This window comes from Spermophilus citellus (genome assembly GCF_964194105.1).
Source record: "Spermophilus citellus genome assembly, chromosome: X".
NCBI classification, from domain to species: Eukaryota; Metazoa; Chordata; class Mammalia; order Rodentia; family Sciuridae; genus Spermophilus; species Spermophilus citellus.
Window position 1 is genome coordinate 12771074 of NC_138190.1, and position 15653 is coordinate 12786726.

General features: G+C 44.2%; 1 protein-coding gene across 5 annotated transcripts in view; it reads right to left on the reverse strand.

Annotated features, from left to right (window-relative positions):
* RAI2 (retinoic acid induced 2) overlaps positions 1-8833 on the reverse strand; it is a 62452-nt gene extending 53619 nt beyond the window's left edge. For 3 of the 5 annotated variants that reach the window (XM_081276642.1, XM_081276646.1, XM_081276645.1), the window contains exon 1: positions 8032-8169. The gene's annotated coding sequence lies outside the window, so the exon portion shown is untranslated. Of the gene's footprint in view, positions 1-8031; positions 8171-8619 lie in introns of those variants that run through there. The other 2 variants (XM_081276643.1, XM_081276644.1) reach the window with 2 other exon arrangements.
* Positions 8834-15653: the final 6820 nt, after the last annotated feature.

A 15653-nucleotide genomic window follows, 5' to 3' on the forward strand; every position in this document is an offset into this window, starting at 1 on the left:
TTATGTGAAATGGTTGCAAAGTGAAGCAGCCTCCACTGATTTCTGCACTGAGCACCTGCCCCTACTTCTACCAGTATCTCCAGACACCCATCCCACTCTGAGAGACAGGCAGGGCAGGAGTGACCTGGGGACAATATCCCTGCATGATGATGGATCCATGTCTCTGCTTTCCTCCTGCCCCTTCCATGCCCCTTCAGTTTCCACACACGCACAGGACTCGGGCTTATCCTCCCAACACCCTCCCTGTGTATGCATGACCCTCCTTTCTAGGCTTTCAAGTGGCCAGAAAGAAGATGGCTGAGGTCTGGTCCTGGTGGCAACATGCCGTCTCCTCTTGCTGCCTGTATACATTACCAGGTTGTAGCTGCTAGAAAGAGTTCTGTTCATGTCTCTTTCCGGGAGGACTTTCCCCAGCAGAATTGCTGCTGCAAGGAAATAATGTGTGAAGAGGAAACAAAATTGGAAGTGGGGGGGGGGACTGAATGTCCGATAATTGTGCAAAATGCACCCTCTATCCACCAGTGACTTTCTCAAGCAGTACTAGAAAAAAACGGAATTTAGCTGTTGGTAAAAGGGTTGCCACAGTCTGAAATGAATCTGTTACAATGTTCTGAGCAGAGCTCTCCCAAGTACACTAAAGGGCTAAATTAATTGGCTCTGGCTTAAGATGCTACAGGAAAAATGACAGTGGGGAGGGGCGGGGGTGGAGGAAGACGCCTAGTGGCTTTGAAGTCATGCCTGGAATCAGGTGCATATGAAAAAGAAATTAGGAGGAATAAACCTGTTCTCTTTATGAAAAACCAGAGAAGCTGCTCGTTCTTACAATGTGCACCCCAATTACCTATGACTTTTTCAATTGCCTGTCTTTAAAAAAAAAGAACTCTGTGCTTATACAATCATATGGACCCTTCCACCAACCTTAGAATTAAATCAGGCACATGACCCACTTCCAACTGTTAATTAATCACCCCCATGAATTGTATATATAAAAGTCAGAGAGAAAAATTGTGTCTTTTATTATTTCCAATTGAATTTTCTGAAAACCACAAAGTACTTATTAAATTTTGGTCTAGACCAGTCATTCTCAACTGTGGTGATTTTGTCCCATAGGGGACATTTGGCAGGGTCCAGGATGGGGGATGGGGTGATGCTACTGGTATCTAGCGAGTATCTGCTAAACATCCTGCAGTGCACAGGACAGTCCCCCATAGCCAAGAATGGGCTGGCTGAAAATGTGAACAGGGCCAAGGCAGAGAGACAGTGCTCCAGATAAAGCCAAATATGCTTAGCCTTTAACAGGCACAACTTGGCTTTCACCAGAGGGAAAAGACCTCATTTTCTTCAAAACCTAAGGTGAATTTACACATCTGTAGACCAAGGATGTATTTACTGCTTTTTTTCACATGAATCAAATAGGTTCTCAATCAAAATGTAGGAACACTAAAGAAATAACCATGATGATGGTGGGGCATTTTAAATGCATATTTCATCAGTCTAAATGGATGGAAATTAATATCTCATAAAATAAAGTGATTATCTAAAATCAATACACTGTATCTTAATCTGCAATTAGAGTTTAAAAAAAACTAAAACAAGGAAATGCCATTCTTTCCCATTTCTTGCTAGCTGGGTACACCCTTCTGAGCACCAGCTATTAAAAAACAAACAAGAAGACAAAAACCTTTTTTTAAAGCAGATTTTTCCAGAGCATAAAAAGCTTCCTGAATCATTCCATTTTATTTACTGTAGATTCAATCATTCTTTAGTGAGCAAAACATGCAGCCCATTCTCTTGGTTATGCTTGCCTGGCTTTCCAAATGCCCTCAAAACTGGGATGATGAATCACATACTTTGGCCCCACTGTGCCAATTAATAGTAAGCAAAAGAATTCCACACTGCCAAGATAGGACTTTCCGCCTGGTGTGTGTGGTGGTGGGGGGGGGGGAATCTTCCAGCCAATTGCTTTCAGAGGATCTTAAGAGCAGGTGCTGCCATTCCCTAAAATTCCTTTAGTTCTGGAACATTCTGTGTGACTGCAGTGACCCCAGCTTGGGGGTGGGCTGTGATCAGGAAAAACCTACATTCTTAGAGTCAGCCTAAAGCTTCCAGGCTTAAATCATGAAGGAAAGAACGGCTAACACCATTTCGACCCTTCCAGACCTCCATTCTTTTCTCCGAGTTACAAGGCAAAAGTGGCTGTACATACAAAGGCAAAAAAAACAACAACAACAAAAATGCCCCAACACACCCAGTCTTGGCTGCCAGCGAGGCTTGCTTCTGCTGCTGAAAAAGAACAGTTGCTCTAGTGCAGCTGGAGGAGCTTTTCCAGGGAACTGGTAATACCCTGGCTGTTAATGAATTATTTTTCACCAGAATGTCGGATTCTTCCTGTGCTCCAGTAAACAGTCTGCTTCTGCCATGGGAAACAAAACCAGCTCCTTCCGAGGAGCCCAAGGAGGTCAGCCAAGGGTTCCCTGTGGGGGCAGCCCCCTCAGGAGCCACAGCCACAGGCGCCTGACCTATAAATCACCACAGTCCCAAGTTCATTATTCCATCCCTTTCTGTCTATTCATGCTATGCCCAGCGCCTAGGGAAGGGCCAGGAATGCATGGCCATGACTGAGATGATACTGCACTGCCAGCCAAAATCATCTCCCCTCTCCCCATATCTCCCTTTAATCAGGTATCCTCACCTGCAGCACTTTTGCATGTGTGACATTGGGCTTCTCTGCATGCATTCTGTCACCCTGACAGAAACTGTATTTATATCCTTGCTCTTGCTCTCATAAAGCTGTCAGGAAATAACTGTGTATATTCTCTTTTCTTCTTTCTCTTCGTTAAGGTTGGCCCCAGCCCCAAGTAATCCACTCTCAGCATGAGAGTGTCTCCTTGGGACATTATTCTCTAAGCACAAATCCCTATGAAGGATATTGCTTTAAGCTGCTAAGAGGGCAGGTGTCAAGGAAATCACTTGCCCAGGCAGGAGACAACTCTCCAAAGGATAAGAACAGCAGCCTGGAGTGGGCTGGGTGGTGGAAAGAGTAAGACAAGAGGCCATTTTGTTCAAGCCAGCCTGGTCTTTGCTCCCCTACCCCTGCCTTGCTCTCTCCATTAGATTTCTGGGACCCACATTCTTCACAGAACACAACTAAACAAATATGCTCATGGGTAAGCCTGATGGGGACCCCCCAAAATACCACCCCAGCTGCTGAAAATCAAAATCATCTGACACCAGGCTGTTGTGGCTACTGAATCAGCCCCAGGCCTCTCATCTACCATCCAGACAGAGGGCATTTATGCCCCTAGCACATCTGAAGAAGCCATGACATCACAAGTTTGGTGACTAGTGTGCTCCAGAGCAGTGCTAATAGAAATAACTATGTAATTTAGAATGTTCTAGTAGGCACATTAAAAATTAACATAAACAGACAATATTAATTTTAATGCTCTATTATCTTTAGCAATATATCCCAAATATCATTTCTCTATGTAATCAAGACAAAAATTATCAGTAAGCTTTTTTTTGTACCAAATCTTGAAAATCTAATGCTTATATTTCATTTATAGCACGCCCTAATTTGGATTAGGTGCCTTTCAGGTGCTCCATAGCTACATGCAACTAACAGCTATGGTATGGGATAACAAAGATATAAGACATTTCCATCACCATAGGAATTTCTACTGCACAGTGCTAAGCTGAAAGACCAAAAGGCCATGGAAAGGGGAGTGACAGGTTTAAATAGGGCATGCTCCAAAATTCTCTATAATTATTGAGTTATTAGAGCTAATTATGACAGCAAAAATTGCAACTACCAGGATTGGGATATTCTAGTATACCAGCTCTACCTCTAAATGCAGATTAAAATGGGCTTTATGAAAGGCCCTGGAACCATGCATGGTCTAAATGTTTGTATCCCCTCCAAAATTCATACGTTTAAAGTTTAATCCTCAAGGTGATGGGATTAAGAAGTGGGGACTTTGGGACACAATCAGATCAGGAGAGCAGAGCTCTCATCAATGGGATTAGTGCTCTTATGAAAGAGACTCCAGGGAGTTTGCTTGCCCTTTCTGCCATTTGAGGGCACAATAAGAAGTCACCATCTATGAACCAGGAAACAGGCCTTCACTAAACAGTGCCTCTTGCTAGCAATTTGATCTTGGAGTTCCCAGCTCCTAGAACTGTGAAAAATAAATTTCCATTGTTCATAGGCCATCTAGTTTATGATCTTTTGTTATAGCAGCCCAAATAGACTATGAACGACCATACCTACATTGTGGGGGAATTGTCCCACAGCTGTGGAAAGGCCAACAGGTATGAACATTGCATCTACTGGTTGAGCCACCTCCTTCTGAGTTCCTGTTTTGTTCAGGGCAAGGGCTAGGACAGATCACCAAAGTCATGTACTTCTTTCAGTAACAATTCTGGGTTTGCAATCTAATTTGGTGAAGCAGATACAGAACATGATCAAATTATATGTGCCTGTGTCTGAGCATGCATGTGTGTTTGTATGTTTGTGTGTTTTCTTGGCCAGAGAGAGAAGGAGGGTCATGTGTGAAATCCAGAAATACTAATGTGGTCACCAAAATCGCCTCCTCACCAGCTGCCATCAGAACGCAGGGGAGCAGCAGACTCAAGAGGCTCATCAAAAATTGTGAGCCACAAAGGAGAGGTCTTGAATCCGGAAACAACAAGATGATGGGCACCCGGGCAGACGGTCAGGTGGGAGGGAGAAGTGGTAATCAGAGGCATTCTCCAAGACAAGAGCTGCCAACTCTACAGCAAAGATGTCACCCTGATCCCCAAATCAAGCTTAATTCAGAATCCCATGCAGGCTTTTGTGCATGGGGAAAGTATAATTTAGCCATTTCCCCCCTTCCAGAAGAGCCTTATTCTCTGGGGTCCCCCTCATATTCTGATCAGAGAGAGCAGAATCAGAAGCCCCTCACATATGGATTCAAATCCTGGCTCTCCCAATAGCTCCAGAATTTCTAGAGGGTAAAAGGCTACCATACCATCTGTTTGGAAGGAGGCTAGGGATTTGCTTTGATGATGCATCTGCATAGCAAGTCCCCTACTCATTTTTATTTAATGTTTATTTATTTGAGACAGTAACAAATAAAAAATACCTCATTCCCTTTGGTCTCACCATCGACCTTGGGCTAATCACTTAACCTGTCTGAACCTCCATTTCCTCATCTAGAAAGTTGCCATTGATAATACCCATCTCACATGGATGTTGTTAAGGATCAAACTGGGGCTTGTCAGCGTGAAGCCACCAAGGGCTCAGAGCACAACACCAGGAACTCTTTGAGTTCCCAGCAAACACACAAACCCCGGGGTTTCTCCTGACAATGATTGACAGCTCTCTCCCCATCACCATTCACTCCAATAGCTTCATCATTTGGTCACTCAGCTCTCTAGCAACAATAGGGAATTGGGAATTCCTGGATGAAAAGGCACCATTTTGGATCTATACACCTGAAACATAAATGCGTATCATGGGTAACTGGGCTGCCTCACTGGTGGGCTTCCTCCCCCACCCCACCCCACCCCCACACCAATTAGGTAGCATATTTTATGAAGGGGGATGGACTGAGGATTCTGGCCTGTTGGGAGAAATAAATAAAAGACTTTGAGAAGGGGCAGAGGACATATTGCCCCTTTAAATCATAACCACCAAAGTCTGGAATCAGACTCGTGACTGGAAATTTCTCTGAGCATTATCTGTAAAATAATGCTTTCTTAGGGGTCACAGGGTCACTGAAAAGGTTTCCCACATGTGAGGTGCCTGGCAGACAGAGGGCAACAATAAATGCTAGCTTCCTTCCCAATTTATTTTCCTCCACTTGCCTCCCTCCTCCCACAAAATCTAAGGTTAGAGGAGGAGCTAGAGAACAGACAGTTGGTATTTTCTTATTGTGGATTTGGAGCACATTATGTATAGCTATCTGTACATACAAAATATCACCAATCTGGGTCAAGGGATTTGAGACCAATCCTATCCTCAGTTTCTGGGTTGTTATAGGCAGAGCTCTCTGGCTGCTGGTGTTAGAATCCTTCAGGTAACACCTGGCCATATAACCTCCCAGCCTTTGCTTTTTCCTTCTTGCTGCTCACATGGTCTCAGTGCCTCTGTGGTCTGGATACACGATTTTACAATTTATTTTACAGTTCTTGCCCCAGCTGCGCACCAACTGAGTCGTCATGCCAGCAACTGGCTTCACCTGGAAAACTGTTTTCTCATTTGTTCCCGAGATGAGCAGTTTCTCCCTGGCCAAACCTTATCACGAGGTCTAGGATGCTTTGAATAATAAAAGCACCCTCAGGATGGCTGAATGGTCCCCAGGTTGGTGCCAAAGCAGTCAGTCCCCCAAAGTTCCAGTCTGACTTGGTTCACAGTGCCAAGTCCACCTTGGACACGCCTCTAGTGGGCATCTGTCAGGATGAGAATCAAGTGTCCATTTGCAGGATACTGTGCATATGTGGAGGGAGTGGGGTAAGTGGGGTGGGGGAGGGTCTCTGGGCGTCTAAAAGGCAGAGAAATGGATGCCACCAGGCTTACGACGCTGTGCCTTCCAGCCCACCCCTGGCTTCTGCAAGTGGCACAGCCTCATGTTGCCCTTTGAGGAGAAAACTGTACGAAAAGCTGGGGGTGGAAGTGCAGTGTGGCACTGGGGAGGGGCTCTGCCACCCACTAGCCTCCTTAGTGTCCCCCTCCCACACCACCACTCCTCCACTGTAACAAAAGGTACTGCCGCACAGCGTTTGCAAAGTTAGCCGAAGTCTCTTGGTCTACCAACAAACAATTCTGAGGACTCAAAAGGAGGAAGAGAGACATCTAGAAAACGGTGGGAAAGAGCCCCTGGGAAAAGCACAGAAAACCTTGCCTGATGCACGTTAAGGCTAAGAATTGTTTTCTCCCTGCTGGCTGCTTTTCTCTCTGTTCTAAAGAGACCGTCCAAGAATGAGCTAAATAAAGGGATCACACCAGAGGATGCGAGATAATGCTAAACCAACAAAAACAAAGACCCAAATGAAACAGAGCGAGCCATGAGAATACGCGGTTATCAAAACTTTGTTTGGCCGTATCTATTTATCATCGCCGTACACCCGGGCTCTGCGGAATATCATTCTGTTGATGTCACTTATCCTCAGCAAAATATTTACACATCCTTAAAAACGCCAGATGACGGGGGCTGGCCCGCTCGCTGCCGCAAGCTGCCTCTCAAGCCTGATCGCCAGTTTCTGGGCAGCCCAGAAGGTGGGGGCACGAGGGTGGGTGGCACTAGTGGGCACAGGTAAGAGCTACCAACAGTTCCGGGAACGCGGCCACCCCGGCGCTACACCCTGCCCAGCCCACCTCTCCTCTACCTGACTCTGCAAGAAGCAGCCACATCCCCATATGGTGTCAGCGTCTCCTCCTCCTCCCCTGCCTTTCTCATTGATTAAGTTCCCAAACCATTGTTAAAGCCGGGTTGCAGTTCCTTAGAAAATAGGCTAAATTCAATTAAGCTTCCCCCCGCCACAAAAGGAATATTCATAAAAGTTTGGCAGGCAGAAAGGAGGGCTGACTGCATGCCAGGGGGGTGGGTGACAATCCGCTCCTCCAAAGCCACCTTCTTCCTTCGTACCCCATCCCTCTCTCCATCCATCCGTCGTGCCCCAAACCTACTCCAGGGACTTCTGATAGGGAAACACAAAGCAGCAGCTGTTTGGCAACATTTCTACCCCTCGCCAGCAACTGTGGTGGGATGCCATTTCCCCACCCAGGCGGAGCTTATCCTGAACAATAGTCGGGCTTTAAACAGCAAACAAGCAAACACACAGAGCACAACCCCAACCCCGAAAAAGCCAACGCGGAGAGACGCAATAACTCCCTCCGCAGCAAAAGGCGCCACTGAAACGCATGCAAAAAAATGCAGCGAGGACATTGCTCAGTGCCTAACATGGCAGAAAGCCCGAGCTGGTGCGGCCACCCCGGGACTGGGCATTGGGGGGCACCGGGCTCCCTGAGCGCCGACGCACACTCACCCGGCTCCAGGGGGATGCGGGGCTGGCTGAGTGTCACAAAGAGGAGCCCAGCACGATCTGGCAAAACCCAACTTTCCACCCGGCTCGCCAGGGCCGCCAAATACGTCAACAGAATCCATCTTTCGAAGGGCCTGGAAGGCGCCGGGTTTTCCGGGCCGGGGCAGAATGGCAGATCCGGAGGCGGCCCGGTGCGGTGCCCGGGCACGGAGTCCGCCGCGCGCCGCCCTATGCGCCCGGTGCCAGCGCGGGTGGCTGCCCGAAACCCACTTCGGGGCCCCCGCCCCGCGGGCCGGCGCCGCCTCCCCGGCCGTCCCCGGCCCCGCCGGCCAGTGCGCGGCGCCTGGAGCAAGAGCGGGGCCCCGGCGCGCCTGACGGGTGGCGGCCTTGGCCCGCGTCCCCGCCCCCGCCCGGCCCTCCCTGCTGGCCCGGGCCTCTGGGCGCCGTCCTGCCCCCGGGAGCAGGCCCCTCCCCAGGCGCCGGGCCCCGCCAGGCGCGCCCAGCCCGACGCGCCCCCTGGGTCCGGGTGGCAGGTCCGCCTGGGGAGGGCGGGGGTGACCCTGGCCCGCACGGGGGCGCCGCGGCCGCTACCTCGCAATCGGGGCCGCCGCCTCCAGGAAGCCGCGGGGTGGTCGCGGGTGCGGGAAGTCTCCGATTTGGCCTCGCCGCCGGCCGCCTGAAGGGGGTGCACGGCGGTGGGAGCCTCCGTCGCCGCTGTCACCAGCTGCTGTCGCCGCCGCTGCTGCCGGTTGTGCGTGAGCGTGTGAGCGCCTGTGTCCGGGCGAGTGTGTGTCTGCGTGCGGCGCCCGGCCTTTACTATATACACCAAGGGGTGGGAGGAGGCGGGGAAGGGGAGGGCTTGGGGGAGGTGGCGGAGGAGGGGGAGCAGGAGGGGGGCGAAAGGGTACCCGAGGAGGCGGCGGAGGAGGGACAGGTGATCTCGCCCACGGGGAGGGCGTGGCTGTGGGCGGCGCGGGGTGGCAAGAGGAAGGGGAGCCCTGGGCCGGGGGCTGGAGGACGAACCCGGGAGGATAGGAGGATCAGGGACCCTGCTGCCTCCTGGCAGGCTGGGGACCATTCCAGACCCCTGGATGAAAAAGAGAGAGGAACAGAGCCCAGGAGGCTAGGGAGGTGGGAAGGGCCAGGCGATCACCCTAAAATGCCGATTGTGATACCGGTCGAAGATTGTTCTTGCAAAGTGGGAGATTAGTCAAGACAAAATTAGTCCATGGACAGAATCTAATTTCTACCCAAGGAATGAGTCACATGTTAGTCTAACATTTATTAAGCACCTAGTGTTTGCCAGTCACAAGGCTAGGAACTGAAGAGATGGTGAATATATGGTTTCTGATCAGTAAATAAATAATATGTATCAATAGTATTATTGATCATTAAAAGTTAAATCTTTAAAATGTTTTACAAAAGCAAAGGAAGCAACTACGTTGGTTTAATGAATCCCTAAAGATGTAAAGATTTTTTTCTATTAATCAAAGCAGGATGAAGATATTTCAGAAAGAATGGCAGAGCAGGAATTACTTTCATCAGAACAGAGAGCAGTTGAATCTATCTGTTCTTTGTATGCTTAAACCCCCTCAATTCCCAACGCTGTGTGTATTCATCATGACTTCCCTCTTGTAGAATTTGGGGTGGCCACAAGAGTGTGAAATACCTAGGGAACCTCCTGCACGGTTTTTAACTAGTATGGAAATTTAAACTTGTATTTGAAAGGCTGTATTATAACCGTGATATGAGGCAAGCCTAGTTTGGTAGTAACCAGGGCCAAATGATGACTTTCGTGAACACTTTTGCCTTGTGGACTCCTTCCTCCATAAAAGATATGAAAAGTTACATTTACAATTGCATTGGCAAAAGATGAATATATTAGCATTATGTATTAAAACTGTTACTTCAATATAAAAGTTTTTTTCTTTCTAATTTTAAAAATTTTTAAAATTTCTATGAACCTCCTAAAGGTTCTACTGGAAGTCAGCCCTGGTAGTACCAATCCTTCTAGCAGAATTTCCTGTTATGAAAAAGAAGAGTTAAATTAAGAACCCAATCTGCACAGGGGCAGAAAGATACACAATGCAAGTTTGAGAATTGATAATAATGATTATCAACAGCATGTACCAGTTCCTGCTTGTTTCACTCAGGCTTTGGAGGTTTTAAATGAGCCCTGAGTAAGTAATGGTACCTGTGGAAATATTTGTCTATGAATGTGTCTTCAACCATTTCAGTAACAAAGACTTTCTCTATAGATCTCATAACTGGTCAGAGTTCTTGGATCAGGCATGTGAGGTCTCAGTTGCCAGGACCTAGCCTGAATACAACTAAAGACACAGCTGGGCAATTATAATTGGGCAAGTTCATGGATGAAAGATCCATAAAGGTTTTGTGTGTGTTGAGAGTGTATGTGTGTATAAGTTAGGGATTGATATCCTGAAAGGCAATTACTAGCCTATTTCTTTTTTTGGCCTCATCACAACCCTGGGTTAATGTTTGATCCTTGCTGGCAGTTGTGATTCATATTTGCTGCCCTTTGAGGTGCTTAGGTTCTCAGGAACTATTTTATTGATTCAGATTAATGCATAATAAACAGGCACCATGGCCCCCATTCCCAAAGAAATGTACAGTGGCACCCTTTTGCATTTCCATAGCGGCTGCTCTCGCAGAGGAAAGGAATAAAAGAGGAAGGAGTTTATGAAGAGCAGGACTGGGCTTAGGAAGGGGGGCAGAGGGTGCTTTGGGACTGAAATTAATGTGGAAGGATCATGTTCATACAGTTAAAGGGGTACCTAGTAAAGTGGAGGGAAGGAAGAACATTCCCCAAGAGCAGGAAAGAACAACAACAGAATCTACTAGGGTGGGTCAGGGTGATTTTTGAAGATCTGTAATTCTAATATTTGGTGATTTTTAAATAATGACCAAGGAAATTTCCCATCTATACCCTATTTTATCTATACCCTCTTCTCTAACACAGCATCTCCTCAAATCTAGTTTCACATGCTTACCAGATTCATTCATTTATCCAATAAACATCTACTAAGCACCTACTGGTTACCCAGTCACTGAGCAAAAGACTTCAGTTAGAGAGATGGTTAATATATGGTCACTGACATATGAGTAAATAAACTGTTAATAATACATTGTGATATTATGTTGTACATGATGAGTTTTGAAATGGACTAGGTGAACACCTAGCAAGTGGGCTTTTTGCTGGATGAGAAGAGTGAGGAATGGCATGGGGCAGAGAAGTCAGGAAACGTTGCACAGAGATGTGACAGTTACTGAGTACTCAGAGATGGACACAAGTTTTCCAGTGTAAGGAAAAGCTATTGTACATGAGGGGAACCACAGGCACTAAAGCCTGGATGCAGAATTTTCTAGAAGCTGCAAGTATCTTGTGAATCTGTAGTAGAGGCTGTAAGGAATAGCAGAGGAGAAGGAAAAAGGAAGCTAGAGGTCACATGAGGCTCTTAGTCTGCTCTGTAAAGGAGCTTTTCTTTCTTTTTCTTTAAAATATTTCTTTAGTTGTAGATGGACACATTACCTTTATTTTATTTATTTTATTTTTATGTTGTGCTGAGGATCAAACCCATTGCCTCACGTATGCAATTTCTATCCCTGAGCTACAACCCCAGCCCAGAGCTTTTCTTTTTATATGTATTTTTTATTTGTGCACTATAGTTATATATAATAGTAGGTTCACTGGACACATTCATAAATGCATATAGCATGATTCGCTCCATTTTATTCTCAGTATTTTCCCTTTCCCTCTCCTCCTGCCTCTCTCTAACACCCTACTACTCTGCTGGTCTTCCTTCTATTTATTTTAAATTGGTACATTGTAATTATACATAATAGTGGGGTTCATTGTGACATATTCATAAATGCATATAACATAATTTGCTCCATTTCATTCCACAGTTCTTTCCTCCCGCCAGAACCCTCCCCCTTACTCTACTGATCTCCCTGCTATTTTCACGAGACTCCCCTTTTTATTCCTTTTTTCTTTTTAGCTTCCACATGAGAGAAAACATTTGGCCCTTGACTCTTGACTTTCTGAGTCTGATGTATTTTACTTAGCATGATGTTATCCAGTCCCATCTATTTACTAGCAAAAGAAAATCTTTGAATAGAACTCCATTGTGTGTATATACCACATTTTCTTTATTCATTCATCTGTTGATGGACACCTAAAATCAGTAAATAGGATGGCAAATTAAAAAGCTTCTGCACAACAAAGGAAACACTTAAAAGCGTGAAAAGAGCCTACAGAATGGGAGAAAATCTTTGCCAGGTACTCTTCACACAGAGGATTAATATCCAGAATATATAAAGAACTCAAAACTTAGAACAAAAACCCGAATAGACCAATCAATAAATGGACAAATGAACTAGACTTTTCTTAAAAAAAGAAATGCAATCTGGGCATGGTGGCACACATCTGTAATCCCAGTGGCTCGGAAGGCTGAGGCAGGAGGATTGCAAATTCAAAGATAACCTCAGCAAAAGCAAAGCTTTAAGCAACTCAGTGAGACCCTGTCTCTAAATAAAATACAAAATAGGTTGGAGATGTGGCTCAGTGGTCATGTGCCTCTGAGTTCAATCCCTGGTACCCACCCAAAAAAAGAAGAAATGCAAATGACAACAAATATATGAAAAAATATTCAGCATCCTTGACAAGAAGGAAAATGGAAATCAAAACTACACTGAGATTTCATCTCACCCAGGTTAGAAGGCAAGCATCAAGGATATAAATAATAATAAGTGATGGCAAAGCATGTGGGGCGAAATGAACACTTTTGATACATTGTTGGTAAGGCTGCAAATTAGTATAACCACTACAGAAAAGAGTATAGAGGCTCCTCCAAAACAACAAAACAAAAAAGACTAGGAATGGGACCATTATATGACCCTGCTATTCTACTCCTTGGGAATCATCTGATAGATTTGAAATCCACATATTATAGTGATATTTGCATTCCAATATTTATAGTAGCACAGTTCACAGTAGGAGCTTTTTCTTCTAGTTTTGGGGAACAATTAGATAACGTTAAACAAAGAAAGAGTTGAGTTGAGGAACTCTGTTGGTCCATGCAGAGGGAGGTGAGATGGGCAGCCGGGAGACCAGATAAAAGAGGCTGTTGCAAGGGCTGGGGATATAGCTCAGTTGGTAGAGTGCTTGCCTTGTATGCATAAAGCTTATGAGTTCAATCCCCAGCACCACAAGAGGCTGTTGCAATGATGAAGGCTTGAGTCAAGATAGTGGTAGCAGGGATGAGGGGATAGAGTTGGTTTCTCATTCACTGACATCCTGCCTCAAATGGAAGGTCCAAAAACTTGACAGGAATGTAGCATAAATTGTGGACCATCACTATCCTGGATTATCTCTCATACCTTCTATTATATAGATCCTTGGATTTTGAAGAAGAGAAATTTTAGATGAGATAGAAATGGCCTTTTGAAAAATATCTTACTGCTTCAGAAAAATTTACAGTTATGTAAAAGTACTGCAGATTACATGTAATTTATGCTTTTAAAATGAATTGTTCATTATAATGCTCATTTAGCAATTATAAGCATAAAAGGCTATTCTAGCTTCAGTGTAAACATTCAATCATAACCACCTTCAATAATCTGTATATTTTGTTCAAATGTTTCTCTTTATAGTATCTACTCAACTGAAATAATATCACATATAATTTTAGTCCTTCTTTTGTCTCATAATACCTTTAAATAATAAGTATTTCCCACTGCATTCTAATAATATCACCTAATCACAATAAACATTTTCAATGGTTGTATACAATTTTATTAAGTGAATTCACTATCAGATACTTGATTTTTCCTCTATTATTGAAAGTGTAGAATATTTCCACATTCTGCTGTTATAAAGAACACTTACAATTAGTATCTTTGTATATATAAATGTTCTCCATTAATAATTATTTCTCATAATAAATACACAGCTATAATATTTCTGGGGCAGACACAGAAACATTTACGCGTTGACAGACTTGATTTGAAAAAGGATATTCTGCTTACTACTCCAAATATGGAATCCAAGATAGTAGATGCCTCATGAGTACTATTCATCTCATTTTGAAAATGTATTACTCTGATTACTAGGAAGGTGGGCCATCTTTGTGTGCTCACTACTTATGTCTCAAAGGGAATTGTCAGTTTATTGTCTTCATCCAGTTTTTAGTTAAATTATAGTGTTTGCATCTTATTAGTATACATGTATCCTGTATTTAATACACAATAAATATATTCCATAATGATAACAAATATATTCCTCATTTTATTTGCATTTCATGAGTTTTGGCTATTATGTAGATAAGTTTTCAATCTTTTTTTAGTTTGTTTTTTTTTTGGTAGTTGAAGATGGACACAATGCCTTTATTTTATTTATGTTTTTTATGTGGTGCTGAGGATCAAACCCAGTGCCTCACACATGCTAGGCAAACACTCTACAACTGAGCCACAACCCCAAGTTTTTAATCTTTTTAAAAATTTTTTTAGTTGTTGATGGACTTTATTTTTATGTGGTGCTGAGGATCAAACCCAGTGCCTCACACTTGCTAGGCAAGCACTCTACAACTGAGCCACAACCTCAGCCCCAAGTTTTTAATCTTTTTAAAAATTTTTTTTAGTTGTTGATGGACTTTATTTTTATTTATTTATATGTGGTGCTGAGGATCAAACCTAGTGCATCACACATGCTAGGCAAGCGCTCTGCCACTGAGCCACAGCCCTAGCCTAGTTTTTAATCTTTGTAATGTTTCATCTATCAATCTTCGTTGTTGTGATGTCTCCCATTATCTGGGTAAAAAAATAGTGTACCCTAAATAATTCCACTTATATTCATTCAGAAATTTTTGGTATTTGTTCTAAGATGGGACTTAAATTGTCTCATTTCCCCCAAACAGTTGTCCAGTTATCTCAACATTACTTAGCATGAACTCCCTTGTTCATTGATTTGTGCTGGCTATTTTAGCAAATAATTTGCTGATATTTAATAGACTCTGGGCTGTCAGTTATGTTTTGTGGCTCTGTGTCTCCCACTTCATAAAGTGTTTTATTTTGAGACATTTACATATTCACATGCAGCTGTAAGAAATAATACATAGAGGTCCTTTTTACCCTTTGCCCAGTTTCCCCCAATGGTAATGTCTTACAAAATTATAATGTGAGGGGCTAGGGTTGTGGCTCAGTGGTAGAGCACTCACCTAGCATGCATGAGAAGCTGGGTTTGATCCTCAGCATCACATAAGGTAAAAAATAAAGACATTGTGTCCACCTATAGCTAAAAATAAATAAGTAAATATTGTTTTAAAAAATTATAATGTGATATCACCACCAGAGCATTAACATTGATACAATTCACCAGTCTTATTCAGTTAGCTCCAGTTTTATTTGTACCCTTTTGTGTGTGCCTGTTTGGTTATAAGCAGTTTTATTCCATAAACAGGTTTTTATATCCATAGAACTATTGAGATACTTAGCATTTCCATTACCACAAGTATCTCTCTTATTGTCTATTCATGACCACACCCACCTCTATTCCACCCTATCCCTAACTGGCAACCACCACTCTCTTCTTTATCTCTACAATGTGG